Consider the following 16,460-nt stretch of genomic DNA (forward strand, 5'->3'; position numbering starts at 1 on the left):
TAGGGAGATAAACCTGAGAATACATCAAGAAAGAATGTTTGGTTGGAACTGAGAATGAAGAGAGGGATGATCACCTTCTTGGGATTGTGCTATCGACCCTCCCCCCCCCCAACCACAAAAAATGTCAGTGGGAAGTGGCCCAATGAAGATGGACCTGTTACGTTGTTCAAATGAAAGATGAACGTCTCCCAACTTAAAGAAGGCAAACGTAAAACAGGCGGTTAACAGAAGGTAATGAAAGACGTTTTAAAAGCCAACATGAAGAAATGTAACATCGACATCAATAATTGTGAAATCAGTGCCAAGGACAGGAAACTCTGACAAACCATCATCTGAGAAGGAACAGCAACTTTCTAAGCAACAGATGTACAAAATTCGAAGAAAACGGAAAGCGAGACAGCAACAACCAAAGCCCGGTCTACCATCTGCAACTCTTTGCCCTGAGTGCAGAAGAACATTCAAAGCCAAGATTGGACTCATAAGCCAGTTGAGAGCCCATAAATAGATCAACAGAGCGAAGACCATCATCCGTGACCTCGAGGGATAGTCGTGACGATGGCGATTCAGTGAAAATTGGGAAATAATTTTGAAAGCACATATCAGTTATTTGTAAGAATAATAGTATGGGAATGTTGGTGGATTATAACTTTCCAAAAATAGAATAAGACTGCCACAATGATAGATGAAAAGACTTTTTTAAAAGTATGTGTATGAAAATTTTCTGATTCAGTATGTGGATATACCGACTAGAGAACGTGCAAAGATTGACCTCTTCTTGGTAAATAACGCAGGGCAATTGACTGAGATGTAGGTGGGGGAGCACTTTATGGCCAGCGTCTAAAATTCTGTTAGTTTGAAATAGTGATGGAAAAGGATAGAACGGATCAATAAGCTGAAGTTCTAAACTGTTGAAAGGCCAATTTTGACAATATGAGGCAAGTACTTTTAACAGTTGATTGGGGACGGATGTTCTCAGGTAAAGGCTTAATTGAAAGGCTTAACAAATGAAATAAGTAGGTATAGCCATTTTTGTAGAAAATAAAGGAAGCATACTTCAAGTACGGACAGCAGCGACTGAGTGAATTCTTAGAAGTGTACAGAGGCAGTAAATGTATACCTAAGATGGTAATCAAAAGAGCCAAAAGGGGCTCATGGTAGCTTTGGCAAATAGAGTTACGAAGAATTCAAACGAGTTTCATAAGTACATTTCGGACAAAAGTGTAACTAAGGAGAGATTATAACCCATCAAATATCAGCAAGGCAGTTTTTGAGTGGAATAGCAGGAAATGGGGTTGGGGGAGAGGAGGCAGTTATACTAAATGGGTATTGTGCATCATTGTTCCCTGTGGAGAACGAAGTGGAAGATACAGAATGTGGGGGACGAAATGGTAACAGCTTTTTTAAAAAAATCCATATTACAGATGAGAGGTGCAGGATTTCTTAAAATGCATAAACGTAGATAAATGCCCTTGCAGCTGATCAGTTTTTCCTAGAACTCTATGGGAAGTTATGGAAGTGATTGCGAGGCTCGATGCTGATATTTGTATCATTGATTGTCACAGTGAGATTTTGGACGACTGGAGGATGTCTAACGTGGTGCACTATTTAAGAAAGGTGGTAAGGAAAATCCAGGATACCATAGACTGTCGAGCCTGACTTTGGTGGTGGGCAGGGAATCCTGAGGGATTGGATTTACATGTTTTGGAAAGGCAAGGGCTGATTAGGGAAAGTCAGCATGGCGTTGTGCGTGGGAGGTAATGTCTCATGAAATTGATTGAGTGTTTTGAGGAATTAACAAAGATAACTGTTTAGGGCAGGATGTTGGACGTGATCTATATGGACTTCAGTCAGGTGTTTGACGAGATTGCTCATGTTAGACTGTTTATCAACGTTACATCACTTTGAATAGAGGGCGAAATATCCATTTGGATGCAAAACTGGTTCGAAGGTCAAAGACTTAGTTTGGTGGTGGAGGAATACTTTTCAGCCTGGAGGCCTCTGACCAGTGTCATAAATATCTGTACTGTGCCCACCGCTTTTCCTTTTATTTTCTCATTTGAGGGACTTGGGCATCGTTGGCTGCCAGCATTGATAGCCCATCCCTATTTGCCTTTTGAGAAGGAAGTTGAAAGCTGCCTTCTTGAATAGCTGCAGTTCACTTTCTTTGCTTGGACCCACAATGCCAGTAGGGAGGGAATTCCAGGATTTCGACTCATCAACTGTGAAGGAACGGCGGCACATTCCCAAAGAAGTATGGTGAGTATCTTGGAGGGGAACTGACAGTTAGAGGTGTTCCCAAGAACCTGCTGCCCTTGACCTTCTAGATGAAGTGGTTGCGGGTTTGGAAAGTGCTGTCTAAGGATCTTTGGTGAACTTCAGCAGTGCATCTTGTAGAGTGGACACATTGCTGCTACACAGTGCCACTGCTGGAGGAATTGAATGTTTGTAGATGTGGTGCCATTCAAGCAGGTGCTTTTTTCGGGATAGTGTCAAGCTTCTTGAGTGATGTTGGAGCTGCCCCTATTTCGGCAAATGGGGAGAATTTCTTCACAGTTCTGACTTGTGCCTTGCAGAGGGTGGATAGACGTTGAGGTGCCCGGAGATGAGTTACTCGCTGCAGTATGCCATGTCTTGTATCCACTGTGTTTATGTGGTGAGTCCAGTTGTGTTTCTGATCAAAGTTAACCCCAAGGATGTTGAACGTGGGGGACTCAGTGAAGGTAACATCGCCGAATATCAAGGGACCGTGGTTAGAGTGTATCTTATTGGTGATGGTCATTGTCTGGCATTTGTGAGGGCGAATGATACTTGGCTGAAGCCTGCATATTGTCCAGATCTTGTTGCATTTGAGCACTGACTGCTTCAGTATCTCAGGAGTCGCGAATGATTCTGTCCACTGTGCAATAATTGGCGAACATCCCCACTTCTGACGTTAGGACAGAGGGAACGTCATTGATAAAGCAGCAAAAGATTGTTGGGCTGAGTATTCTACCCTGATGATCTCGTGTGGAGATCTCCTCGAGCTGAGATGACTGGCCATCCACAACCACAACCATCTTTTATCATTTATGTAAGTAATTTGGATGTAATCATTGGAAACATAATTGTGTTGCAGATGACAGCAAAATTGGAATTGCAGTGAACAACGAAGAATGGTATTTCAATGTACAATGACATCTTAATAAAATGGGCCAATGGACCGAGGAGTGTCAGATTTCATTAAATTTAGATAAATGTGAGGTGCTGCAATTTGGAAAGATAAACCACAGCAGGTCATGTACACTTAAAGATGAGATCCTGGAAAGTGTTACTCAACAAAGCGACCGTTGAGTTCAGGTTTCTTGAAAATGGTGTCTTATATGGATAGGATAATGTAGAAGGCGTTCGGTATGCTCTCCTTTATTGGTGAGAGCATTGAGTTATGGGAGTTGGGAGGACATGATCTAGCTGCACATGACATTGATTAGGCCACTTTGAAATATTGTGTGCATTTCGGTTCTCTCTTCAAAAGGAAGGATGTTGTGAAACTTGAAAGGGTTCAGAAAAGGTTTAAAAGGACATGGCGAGGATTGGAGGGTTTTAGCTCTCGGAAAAGCCTGAATAAACTGACAATATTTTCCCCGTAGAGTCAATGGCTGAGGGATAATTGTATGGTGGCTTAAAAATCTGAGGGTCATGGACAGGGCAAATCGGCAAGCTTTTCCCCCTGAGGTGAGGGGGTCCAGAACTGGAGGGCATAATTTATGATGAAAGGGGAGCATTTTACATGGGACTTAAGGGGTACATTTTCACATAAATGGTGGTGCGTGTATGGAATGAACTGCTATCGTGAGTGACGGAGGCTTATGCAAAAATTACATTTTAAAGGTATCTGGATGGTTGAATTAAGAGAAAGTGTTCAGGGGGATGGGAGGCATATGGGATTTGATTAATTTCAGATGTCTGGTCAGCGTGGATGGTTTGGGGAAAGGGTCAGTTTCTATGATGTAAATATCTATGACTCTAACTCCCTGGTGTGAGAAGAGCAGTGTAATAAATGTTCCATATTGATGAATATGAACACTTCCAACCTCAATGACCTATTAGAAATCCCTTGTGTTTTGCCTGCAATGATAGGGTCTTCAGCGGGGCGAAATCTGAGATGATGTATTGAGTTCAGTGACCCATGTTTAGATGAAGATGTTCTGATGAACAGTGATTCCATTAACTCTGTTCACTCCTCACACATACTGCAATACTTGTTGGGTTTTGCTAAGTAAATCTGATTCAGGTCCATATTTTCAGCATTCACAGCCATTTCATTTGTTTTGTGAAAATGCTTCACTTACCAACCTGTCTCCGAGAAGGATTTCTTCGAATCAGAGAACCAGAATGTACACAGGTGGCCTTTCTGTCCATATAGTTTGTGCTGTCAAAGCGATACGAAATCTACACTCGTAGTCTTGAATACTACGCCGTCACAAGTGTTCATCCAGATAGATGTTTTTTTAAAGTGCATGAGGTTTCCTGCTTGCAACGCACTCCAATACACTGAATTACCAGGCACCCAGCACTCTCTGGATGTAAATATCTTCCACAGATCGCCTCTAAAACTCTTTCCTTTTATCGTAAAATTATGCTTGCGGACATCTGTTGATTGCCTGTTCACACATAGTCCAACCCAGGAGTGAGCAACTTCGAAATGGGTCAGGCCATTGGAGCTGTCCTGTTCAAACTCAACATCTGAACGATCCCAGCTAACCGAGTTAGGTGCTAAGATCTTCCATTGCTCTCTAGCCCGACGTGGAGAATGTTTGCTCATGAGTTTCTAATTTGCATGTTACATCCAGTTTCTTTCAGTTAATTTCCAGGTGATTTTGGCCATCGCTCATGGTAAGTGTGACCTCTTTGGGCGGCACGGTGGCACAGTGGTTAGCACTGCTGCCTCACAGCGCCAGAGACCCGGGTTCAATTCCTGCCTCAGGCGACTGACTGTGTGGAGTTTGCACATTCTCCCTGTGTCTGCGTGGGTTTCCTCCGGATGCTCCGATATCTTCCCACAGTCCAAAGATGTGCAGGTCAGGTGAATTGGCCATGCTAAATTGCCCATAGTGTTAGGTAAGGGGTAGATGTAGATGTAGGGGGATGGGTGGGTTGCGCTTCGACAGGGCGGTGTGGACTTGGTGGGCCGAAGGGCCTGTTTCCACACTGTAAGTAATCTAATCTAATCTAATCTAAATGCACAAGTCGCTGTGTATTGCCTATGCCAACGTCAATTCTCCTGTTCATTCTAACAGACATCATACTGTGGCAACTCAAATACGTTTACGTCCCAGAGAGTTTCCTGAACCTCACCCCTGCGTGCAGTGTGTCTTTGCTCTGCCTCGTGAAGCCACAGACTATTCCATCTGATTCACCATCCTTTTCTCCTTTGATCGTTTAGTGGTCATTTGCTGCCTGAAAATGAAGAGAAAATATGGGACAGAGAAAGTATTAGCTGGTTCTGTCTGCAACTCCCAATCCGCACTGTTCAAAAAATATTCCCTTCTATTCTCGGTTTGAACTTTGGAGGATAATTAACAATGTTACATGGCACTGTAGAATAAATTCAAGTTAATTTACTGATTCTAGATGGCTGAGGTTAACGAAGTTTGTTATCGTTTTAACCAATTTCATCCCATTCGTGTTAATTCTGTTGATGAACATTTTGATGGTCAGATATATTTTCGTGGCCAATCGAGTCTGCAAGACTATGAATGGTCAGAAGAAGGGAGACAGTCACAAAGAGAGCTGAAGAAGTCAGAGATTTCCCTTTTCACCATAGCTATCAGCTTCATCCTTCTGTGGGTAGTGTACAGTGCAAACATCTTGTACTTTCACCATTAAAAGAACACGACATGGAATGGACAGTTATGTCATTCATTTTACGTATGTCTCAGAAATACTGACGGATTTCAGCTGCAACACGCATTATTATATGCAGTAAATCTGTCCCAAGTTCAGAGCAAAGGTAAGGAAAGTGGTGCACCAACTGGTCATGGAAACACTTCACTTAATTACTCAGAGAGCTCCAGAGGCAGCCACAGTGTTCCCAGTGCAGGAATTGCACATGAACAGCCAGGATTCCATCAGCACGATCACATGAATCTGAGTATAACAACGAGTGGTGGATGTGGAAACGGGCAAAAGGATGGGTCACCATTCACTACGCTCGGAACACATTGCTACCACTGATTGACTGATGGATTGTCACACACGGGGACACACAGACAATAAGCAGCAGTTCGCCATTCAGCCCTTCGAGTCTAGTTCTCTTACCACTAGAGAATAGTGGCTCATCAAACTGTAATGTGCGCCGCTGAGGACCATCCACATCCACCCCACAGACCAACCATGGAAACCTGAAAAAGAATCTATCCACTTCCATGTTTAATAATATTGAATGATGTCACAAAGCCACAGGAGATAAGGGAGAAAGAGGTGATTGTCAGGGGCGGGATTGAATGGAAAGAGGCTGCAGGAGTGATTCGAAATTACGAACTAGTTGAGTTCAACTGAAACATTGGGTCTTCACGGACTGCCGTGTGGATGAGTGTTAAAGATCGGCAGTCAGGGTCTCCACACTTCCCCTGTAGGAGTGAAGGTGGAGGGGCAGAAACTCATCCCTTCTGCACCATGATGATTGTCAGACTCTCACTGTTCAGATCACAATAAGCTCTTTATTAGGTGATGTTAGCATTTATTGCTGCTCCCAGAGGGCAGTAAATAATCAACAATCTTTCTTTGTGTCCGGAGTCGCACATTAGTTAGTTTACGTGAGGGTGGTTATTCCCTTCCCAAAGGACATAAGTGAAACTTTACTTGTTTTGTTTTCTCCTGTGAGTGTTGAGGTAAAAATAATTAATCAACATGTTGGTCATTTCCCCTCAGCCATTGACAATATGCTCCTGAAGCTTTGTTTTCCAATGGTCTGACTGCTTGTTTACTCAGTGAGCTTTGTTTTACACTAATGCGACACAGTTGACTACAAGACGTGGTTTATAATCTTTGAAACATAAGATAGATAGATATGCAACTTTGCAAAACTAATCATTCCCTCTAATATCTCGTGTAACCTTACAGTTCTGAAATGTGTATGCTGGTTTAAAATCTGCTTTGGGAGAAGATTATATTTAAAATGTTTATGATTACAGATCATCCAGCTGAAGTTGTAGCTGTTATTCCCACACATAAGGTTCCTGTTTCTTGGTCCCTATATTCTCTGAAGTGGATGAGGGATCCCTCTGATTTGAGTGCCTTGTTTGAGCCTTTTATGTCTGTCATTTCTGAGTGCACTGGTTTCGTAGTAGTTTGATGTAACAATGTAATTAGCATATTTTAAATGGAATTTCTATTTTGGGAATGGTTTTTCATAAGACAGTACTGGATATTTTAATTTATTGCTTTTTAATTAACCCAACCGTAGTCGCCTAGCCATCTAAAGAACAATTCTACTGAAACTTAGATCTATTCTTATACCTGAAAAGTTGTGGCAGTGTCTCATCAACGATCCATTCAATATGAAGTGAGGATGTGGTCTGGCTTCATTCCATTTGACAATGAACGCTATAAGTTTCCTGGATTAGTTTTTCCATTCCACTGTCTCATTAACACCAATTCAATGTTATCAATCAAAATAAATGGTTTGTGTACTTTGGCCTATTCACTGCCATTGCCAGTATTCGCATACTCGACCAATAATGCTGCCACTGCAGACGCCACTGATACCATCTTCCTCGATCATCACCAGCAAATGAAAGAAAGGATGAAGATGAAGAAAAAAGAGAACCGAAGAATGATGTGATTGTCTTAGTGATTGAATGCTATTGGGTTGCTGGACCTAAACGCTGCGAACCCTGACACAGCCACCATCATTTTTAAAAAGCACAAAGAAGGTGACAGGGGAGATTGACCAGGGCTCGATTGTTTCACCTATGAAGTGAAACTAGAGAGGCTGGAATTGTTTGCCTTCGATCAGCGAAACTCAGGGGAACCGGACCGAGGTGTTCAAAATTATGTAGTGTATGGATAAGGTAGATCTTAATAAAGCCTTTTCCCCTTAGAATTGAATGAATAAATAAGAGGCATCTTTTGAAGGTAAGGGGCAGATGGATTACAGACGGAGAAAAGGATTTTTCACCCAAAGGGTGGTGTGAATCTGGAACTGGCTGCCTGTAAGGCTGGTAGAGGCAGAAATCCTTGAAACGTTTATGATGTATTGAGATATTCACTCGTGATGCCAAGGGGCAGGCAGCCATGGGCGAAGAGCTGGAAAATGGCATGAGAATAGGCAAGTGGTTGTTTTTGACACAATGTGTTGAAGGGCCTTATGCTTTGTTGGGCATTGCTATGACTCCAATTTCTAACTTGAAATTGAATTATCTGTACTCTGGACTACCCCTCTCCCCTCCTGTGATCTTCCCAAACCCACTCCAATAATTGTTGCAATCCAAGTTAAAACCTAATTCCCGCCCTGGACCCTCAGCAGCAACACCACGCCCAGATTTAACTGCCCAGGTGCACATGATGCTTAAGCTATCTATTGGCTGAACAGGTCTAATTGGTGGTTGGCGTAATGAATCAGGACAGGACATACACTGAATGCCCACCCGAAGTATCATGTTGGCTTGGTCACTAAATTGACATCGCACAAGCCACACCACTCGTGGGCTAATCACAGGAGTCTGTGAAGTATGCATGTCTGCTCAATACCCTTGTGCACACGTGAAGGTACACAGTTCGCCCTAGACCAAGAGCACGCGGATGTAACACACTATCGAGCATGTACCGTCACCAGTGAAGGAGAATATCTGTGTTTTATTCATTGGAGATGGTGAGAAATTTATTTAATTTTCACAAATAGAGGGTCAGTGTGAATGGTGTATTGGATTAACACTATAGTGATATATTGAATGAATGTCCTATACTTAATGAACGCACTGCTAAAGTAGGTATGAGTGTGACTTTGGAGTCAAATTGTAAACATCTAACAGTTCCCCACAATATGATTAGACAGTATTTGATCCCCCAGTGAAATCAAACAGTGTGTGACTCCTGTTCGCCAGTGAGATCAGGCAATGTGTGGCCCTCCCCAATGAGATCAGACAGTGTGTGACACCCCACCCCTCAGTGAGATCAGACAGTGTGATCAGACAAAGTATGACCCCGTGGCGAGATTAGGCAGTGTGTGACTTCGCCTGAGTGAGATCAGACAGTGTGTGACCACCCCAGTGAGATAAGGCAGTGTGTGACCCCTCACCCCTCAATGAGATCAGACATGTGTGACCCCCACACCTCAGTGAGATCAGACAGTGTGGGTAACCCCCACTCCTAGAGAGATCAGAGAGTGTGTGACCAAACCCATTGAGGTAAGACAGTGTGCAAACTATCCCCGTGAGATCAATGTGGGACCACATGTGAGATAAGGCACTGTGTGACTCCCCCAGTGTGATCAGACAGTGTTTGACCTCCCAGTGTGATCAGACAAAATATGAACCCAACTGAGATCAGACTCTGTGTGTCACCCCAGTGAGATCAGACAGTGTGTGACCCTCCCAGTGAGATCAGACAGTGTGTGAACCACCCCAGTGAGATCAGACGGTGCGCGATTTCTCCCAGTGTGATCATACAGTGTCTGATTCAATAACCTAAGTGAAATCAGACAGTATGTGACCCCGCAACCCCCAGTGAGATCAGACATTGTATGACGTAGCCCCAGTGTGATCAGACAGTGTGTAACCCCCTATGTGTGATCAGACAAAGTGTGACCTTTCCGTGAGTTCAGGCAGTGTGTGAACTCCCCCTGTCAGTGAGATAAGGCAATGTGTGTTCCACAGTGAGGTAAGGCAATGTGTGACTCCTCAGCCTCCAGTGAGATCAGATAGTGTGTGACACCCCACGCCTCAGTGAGATCAGAAAGTGTTTGAACACCCAACGCTTAGTGACATCAAACAGCGTATAACCATACGCAGTGAGGTAACACAGTGTGTGACTCACCCCAGTGAGAGCTGTGTCCGACCCCCTGTGAGATCAGACACTGGGTGACGCCCCCAGTGTGATCAGACAGTGTGTGATCCCCCAGTGTGATCAGTCAAAGGGTGACCCGCAATGAGATCAGACACTGTGTGACCCCGGCGAGTGAGATCAAACAGTGTGTGACACCCCAGTGAGATCAGACAGTGACTGAACCACCCAATGAGTTCAGACAGTGTGTTACTCCCCCATTGGATCAGTGTGTGACCCCAAGTGAGATCAGACAGTGTGTGACCCCCCAGTGTATTCAGACAGTGCATGACCTCTCCCATTGAGATTGGACAGTGTGTGACCCAACAACTCCAGTGAAATCAGACAGTGTGTGACCCCATAAACCCCAGTTAAATCAGACAATGTGGGACCCTCCCAGAGAGATCAGGCAGTGTCTGACTGGCCCAGCGTGATCAGACGAAGTGGCTTCCTTCAGTGAGTTCAGACAGTGTGTGACCTCCCTGCCAGTGAGATCAGTGTGTGCTCCACCAGTGAGGTAAGACAGTGTGTGACCCCTCACCCGATAGTGAGATCGACAGTGTGTGAATCCCAATGCTACAGTGAGATCAGACACTGTGTGACCCCACCCAGTGAGGTTAGACAGTGTGTAACCCACCCCAGTGAGACCAGTGTGCGAACAACCCCCCACCCCCCGCCAATGACATCAGACAGTGTGTGGTCCCCAACTCAGAGACTAAACAATGGTAAGCACCCCATCAAGGTCAGCGTGGTCCCCCCGGTGTGATCAGGCAGCGTGTGACCTCTCAGCTATTCATTGAGATCATTCAGCTTGTAATCCCTTTGTCAGAGAATTGTCCAATTAAAAATAGACGCCACACACTGATCTTGCGAAATTGACGCAAACTGGTTAATTGCTCACGACATCATGGAGAGAAGAAATCAACCCAATTGACACTTTTGCACAGTTAAGTCAAGCATGCTCCTCCGTGAACTTTAAATACAGACAGTTCTTATAGGGTTACAGAAGAGAAATGTTAATTACAAGGTACTGTAGTTTTGATTAAATATAAGGAAAAACTTGTCCAACAGTATCCATCAGTTAACAATTGTAACGGGAGGTTTGGATAATCTGGAGGAACGGGTTCTAATGGTTAGCACCCTGGCTTCAGTAGGTCCCTGAGGTAGTGTTCATTCTTGTCAGGTATCTTGGTGGCACCTAGTCTGCATGGGTTTTGTGAGGATCGAGTATTGGGGCAGAGAGGAAATTCTGTTACTGTGAAGTAGGAAAACCAGACAGCAGTTCATCTAGGCAGTGCCTTACTTCAGTCGGGAAACTGCTTAGGTTTCTCGTTTTACTGTTAGTTCCTGAACTGAACTAGGAGCGTCGTCAAACTGACCTGTCAATGTCATGAAGGGATGCTATGTTTGGCTAAGAACAGATATGGATGTGTGAGCAAATGGTGGGCAGGCATAGTGGTTTGTTTATCTCCCAGAAATTAGCCTTTTCTGTTTTTGCCAGGGAAGTGTTAAGTTACGGGTTGCGCCAAATGGAGGAACATATTCTGAGCCGGGAGGGAAGGGGGAGGAGGTTCATAATCAGTGGGGTAGTAATCGGAGTCCGAGTCGACGTCTAAATATTCTGAGTCAGGGGCAAGTGAACAAACCAACGATATCCACATTCAGCTGTGTGAGCTCTTTGGCAGTGGCATTGGCCATCTCTTCAAAGGTGGTTGGCAACTGCCAGGTGACTAATTCGAATCGGATTTCTGCATGGGTTGTTGGGGTTCGCTTCCTTTGAGATAGTGATTTTGTAAGAGGAGAAGACTCGGATTGGCAGACAAAAGGGACCACGTACCCAACATTGCAGCTCACAATCCAGGCTAACCATAAGCGGAATATTTTTGTGGACACAAATAGCATATATGCCATTGTAGGTCTGTAGACAGTCGGTCTGTGTCGTGTCCAGGCGGTGGTGAAATCGGTATTGTGGCTGGTCCTGTTGTGAACTTCAATATTCAGGTTACTGCCTCGTACTCTGCATCAGATTGCTGAGGGAGTGAGGAGCAAGGAATTAGTACACCAGCTCCTGCCAGCATTCCACCTGGTTGGACATCTATTGTAGAATGGGTGCACCCTGTCCAGTAGTATCTGTGAGGAGTAAGGCCGGGGATTTGTTGGATGGATTGCATGGTGGTGGTGTTGGGTGGGTGGGGGATAGGTAGAACTATCCCTTACATTTGTTTTATTGGCACACTGCTGAATTCCAGCGGGCCAGACAATTTCCCCCGAATTTCCCCTTTGCGGTGGCAGGTTGAGAGTGTTCATTTCAGAGGACCTGTCTCGTTCCAGCCACCACTGGTAGCAACAGTGGAGGGTAGAAGGATGCATTTTAGTAAATTGCCGATTTGTTGAGCATGTTACAATGGCTTCTCTGCCGCGATAATGAATGCCTTTTGCTTCCAGATAGTGCCGAACTTGTGAATGACTCTGATAGCATACCTGGAGTCTGTATCAATGTTACCTGAACTACCTTCACTGATAATAAAGGCTCTGATGAGGGCAAGTAGTTCTGCAGCTTGTGCAGATGTCCCTTCTAGCAGCACAACTGCCTTGAGGAGCTCAATTCGGTTGCAAATGGTGTATTTCGCCTGTGTCGGTCGGTTTGAGTGTCTGAATTAAAACCCATCTGTGAACATGATCACTTCAGGGTTGTCTATTGATGTATCAAAGAGGTCAGGGCACGGGGTGACAATCTGCTGCACTAAACCTAAGCAATCATGGTGTTCTGCAGAGTCGTCCCGGGTGACAGGAAAAAGAGTGGCGGGGTTTAGGGTGATGGCATGGTGAAGGGATAGGTTGGCCTGGAAGAGACTTCTTAGCCTGTATTCCAACTGATTGTAAAACGTTGAGTTGCTGCCGAGTTAACCAGCAGGGAAGTCGAATGGGGAACCAGAACTGTGCATAGATAATCCAAGGAAATGGGGGCGGATTTCTGTGCCGTTACCACATCACATTAACAGGCTTGCATTCCCCTTACAACAGCTGCAATTGTACAGAGTAGAAGGGTATAGGGCGCCGGAGATCCCCAGGGACCTGTGTCAAAATATGCGATGCATATACCTCTTTATCAGTCACATAGAGTTGAAACGACTGTGGATAGCCCGGAATCCCCAGAGCAGAAGTGGAGATTTCAAAATGTTTGAGTTCCGTGAACGCCTGTTCCATTTAAGGTGTCCAGCTCACCTTTGCAAGCTGCTTTGGCAAGGATGCCTCGCGTTGGGGCGTTGCTAGCACGTTGGTCAGGAATCCAGTGCCTGCAATAATTAATCATGCCCAGAAAAGATAGCAGCTGAGCCCTTGTGGCAGGCAGATTTAGTATTGGCTGTTACCTGCTCCTTTGACAGTGCTCTGAGGCCATGCGAGAGTTCACATCCCAGGTAGTGTATTTTCTCCCATATTCTGTCGATGGAGACTTTGTATCCACCCTGTGCCAGGCAGTGGAATAAGGCAACAGTATCTTGTATGCAAGCATCAGCATAGGTGCAGGCCACTAACAAGTCGTCAGTACACTGAAGCAAGATATTTTGGAATGGTGGCGGGTTTTGCGTGTCCGGTGTATTGTGGAAGCATATACAGTGGGGCTGCCCATATACCCCTGGATTAGCCGTGCCCATGTATACTGGCGGCCACCCTAAATAAAGGTACTGGCTCTCAGGAGACAACTTGATGGAGGAAAAGGCTGAACGGAGTTCGGTTACAGAAAAGCAAGTTGCTGAGGCAGAGATGCTGATGAAAATTGTGTTAGTGTCAGGAACTGCTGGGGAGCAGGGAACAACATTTGCATTGATTGCCCTTAGGTCCAGAATGAAGCACCATTTCCCTGGCCATCCAGTGTTTTGGATGGTCTGGAGAGGGGTATTGCAGTAGCTGGTCGTAGGCAGTATGATACCCTGTTGCAAGAGGGAGTCAATAACCGGTTTGATTCCCTCTGTTCCCGTTGGGGCAGAGGGTACTGTCTTTTTGACGGCAGTGCAGCTCCCTGTTTGAGTGTAGCAGTATGTGGAGTGGCAGATAGCACTAGGACTGCATGCTTTGAATGCTGAGCCCAGAGCGAGGCTGGAAGGTCGTTCAAAAGTAAGGGGTCTACATAAGAGAGGGCAGTGGCCGGACTTTGTTTGGTGAAGGTGGCCTGTACTGGTATGTGTGTGCAGCGCACACAGAACTCATTCTTCCCTGTTTGTGCAATCTGAACCTAGACGGCAGTTGCAGGGTCAAGGGGCGCAAAGTGCAGTGGTCGTTGTTGCAGCCGCGCTGTCATAGCTTCCAAGTCCTTGGGGAGCGATAGGCTCTTGATGATGAGTGCAATATGTGGAATCGAGGTCGGGCCGTGGCAGAACATTGCAGACTGTTCTGCACACATTTGGACTTTCGCTGCTCCCCCTGCTGATCCCATAATATACAGTACAGTCAGAACCATTGGGGAGGTGAGAGACAGGGGGGTCCGCAAGTGCAGTGTCGGGTGATAGACCTGTGGGCCTGAGGCAGTGCAGTGAAACTGACAGAGGAATCATCCTGCAAATATCACAGCGCAGGAAGTATACTGTGAGGGATGGAAAAGCAGTGGGCAATAGGGAGGAGAGTGGGTCAAGGAGAGCACGCAAAGGTGTGTATGAACACGACCAGATGTAGATGTGACTGGAGGGGGTGTGAAGACCTCGGGCTGCAGAAAATGGCTGTCTGTAGCATAGAGTAATGTGTGTCAGGGTTCTTGAACGTGAGAACCTGGGGAGAACAATGAATGCTACCGTTTAATTTACAAGGTTTGCCAGCTCAGGAGGACTACAGGGCAGGAGGCGGAGATTTTCGTTGTGCCAGGAGCAGTGGCAGTACCTATGCTAAACATAAATTGATTTGATAGTGGCTCTGCTATAGGCACTACAGAGACACGCACGTTGTGAATAGTTTGTGAACGAAGGGGAAGTTCGTCAGAGGGTGGTGCAGATGAGTAGGCGGCCCTAGAGTCCACCAAGACTGAAATAGGGCGACCCCCACGTCCATCATTGGATTCTCAGATGGAGAGTGGGAAAGGAATATAGAGGCAGCCTGCAGCACCTACCTCCTGCGACAACCCTAGGTTTCGTGTCCCGAGGGATGGATCAGCCATAGTGGATGTGGCCTGCTGCAACTGCCACTGTGGAGTGACCCATTTATGTTGTGGCTGGGAGGGTGGAAGTGTTCGGCTGTTGATGACTGATGACTGCCCAGTGGTCCCTCTTATCGCAGAACCTGCACTGATACTTAGTCTTGTAAGGGCTCTGCTGTACCTGCATGTACCTGCCTCTTTGGTTATGAGGTTGTGTGTGGCGGGGGTACACTTCCTTCTGTTTTTGCAACTCAGAAAATTCATTTCTGTTTAATTTGTTTAAAGTGGTAAGTGTGTCTCCCACTCTGTTGTCTGAGCAGTCAAATTGTGTGTCTTGTGCATTTGACCATGTTGAGGCTGGATGCAATTGACTTAGATTTGAACGGTCAATTTCTCGTCCTCTAGCAAGGGTATGTCCGCTGTGCAGTCCCACACAGCCTTAAAGTGAGCGATAAAGTCTTGAATGTTCTCGTCTGATTTCTGCAGGCAACGGGCAACGGCATCAAAATCTGCCTGGTGTTATTTTTGTTAATCGCCTCCTTAACAATTCTGTCTTACCAACTATTGAGCTCTCGTGCTGTGTCGCACCGTTCAGTCGGCACCTCAATGGAGGAGAGAACGGTTGTCCAGTGGCTCCCGTAAGCCAGCTGTAAGGGGGTTTGGACGTCCTGTGGTAGGCAATTGTAAATAGAACACATCTAAAATAGCCAACTGTGGTATGCGATCGGGTGCTTTAACAGGTCTGGGGCTTCCTGCAGCATGGCTCGAACCTCAACATGAGGGGATTGGGGCTGATAATAATGCAAGGGTGCTGGTGAAAGAGGTTTTCTACTTTCAGGGAGCGGCTCCTGTCCGCATCAGTGTGTTAGTCTGAGTGGGATCTAGTGGCGGTGTTAGATCAGTCTGCTCTGTGGTCGCCATTTTATTTTATGGCTCTTTCTGGGATTGAGAGGTAACCAATGCAGTTGTTTACGAGTGCGTCAGATACTGAGTTCTGGAGGGGATCGTTTGGGCACTAAGGTATGTACGCCAATGGGGCAAGGGGCAGGGAGTCTGGGGAAACAGCAGAATCTGAGACCTGATGGCGCTCTTTTATTTAAGGGGGCTGGTGCCCCTTCGCAATTTCCCTTCTTCAGGCACTGCAGTATGTAGGCATTTCCCAGGAGGGGTTCCCATGCCCACCCGCAATACTCGAGGTGCAGTAATACATGTGTCTATTTTAAAGGAACTCCGATATGGACAGTGTGTAGATGTCCCCGCTAAAGTGGTTCACATACCTGCGATCCCCTGTCTCTTTTAAAACTGTGTCTGCCAG

General features: G+C 45.7%; 1 pseudogene; it reads left to right on the top strand.

Moving 5' to 3' along the window:
- Nucleotides 1-2,602: 2,602 nt before the first annotated feature.
- Nucleotides 2,603-16,460, top strand: part of LOC140468660 (NACHT, LRR and PYD domains-containing protein 3-like) — a 59,759-nt pseudogene continuing 45,901 nt past the window's right edge.

The sequence above is a fragment of the Chiloscyllium punctatum genome, chromosome 47, assembly GCF_047496795.1.
Source record: "Chiloscyllium punctatum isolate Juve2018m chromosome 47, sChiPun1.3, whole genome shotgun sequence".
Lineage (NCBI taxonomy): Eukaryota > Metazoa > Chordata > Chondrichthyes > Orectolobiformes > Hemiscylliidae > Chiloscyllium > Chiloscyllium punctatum.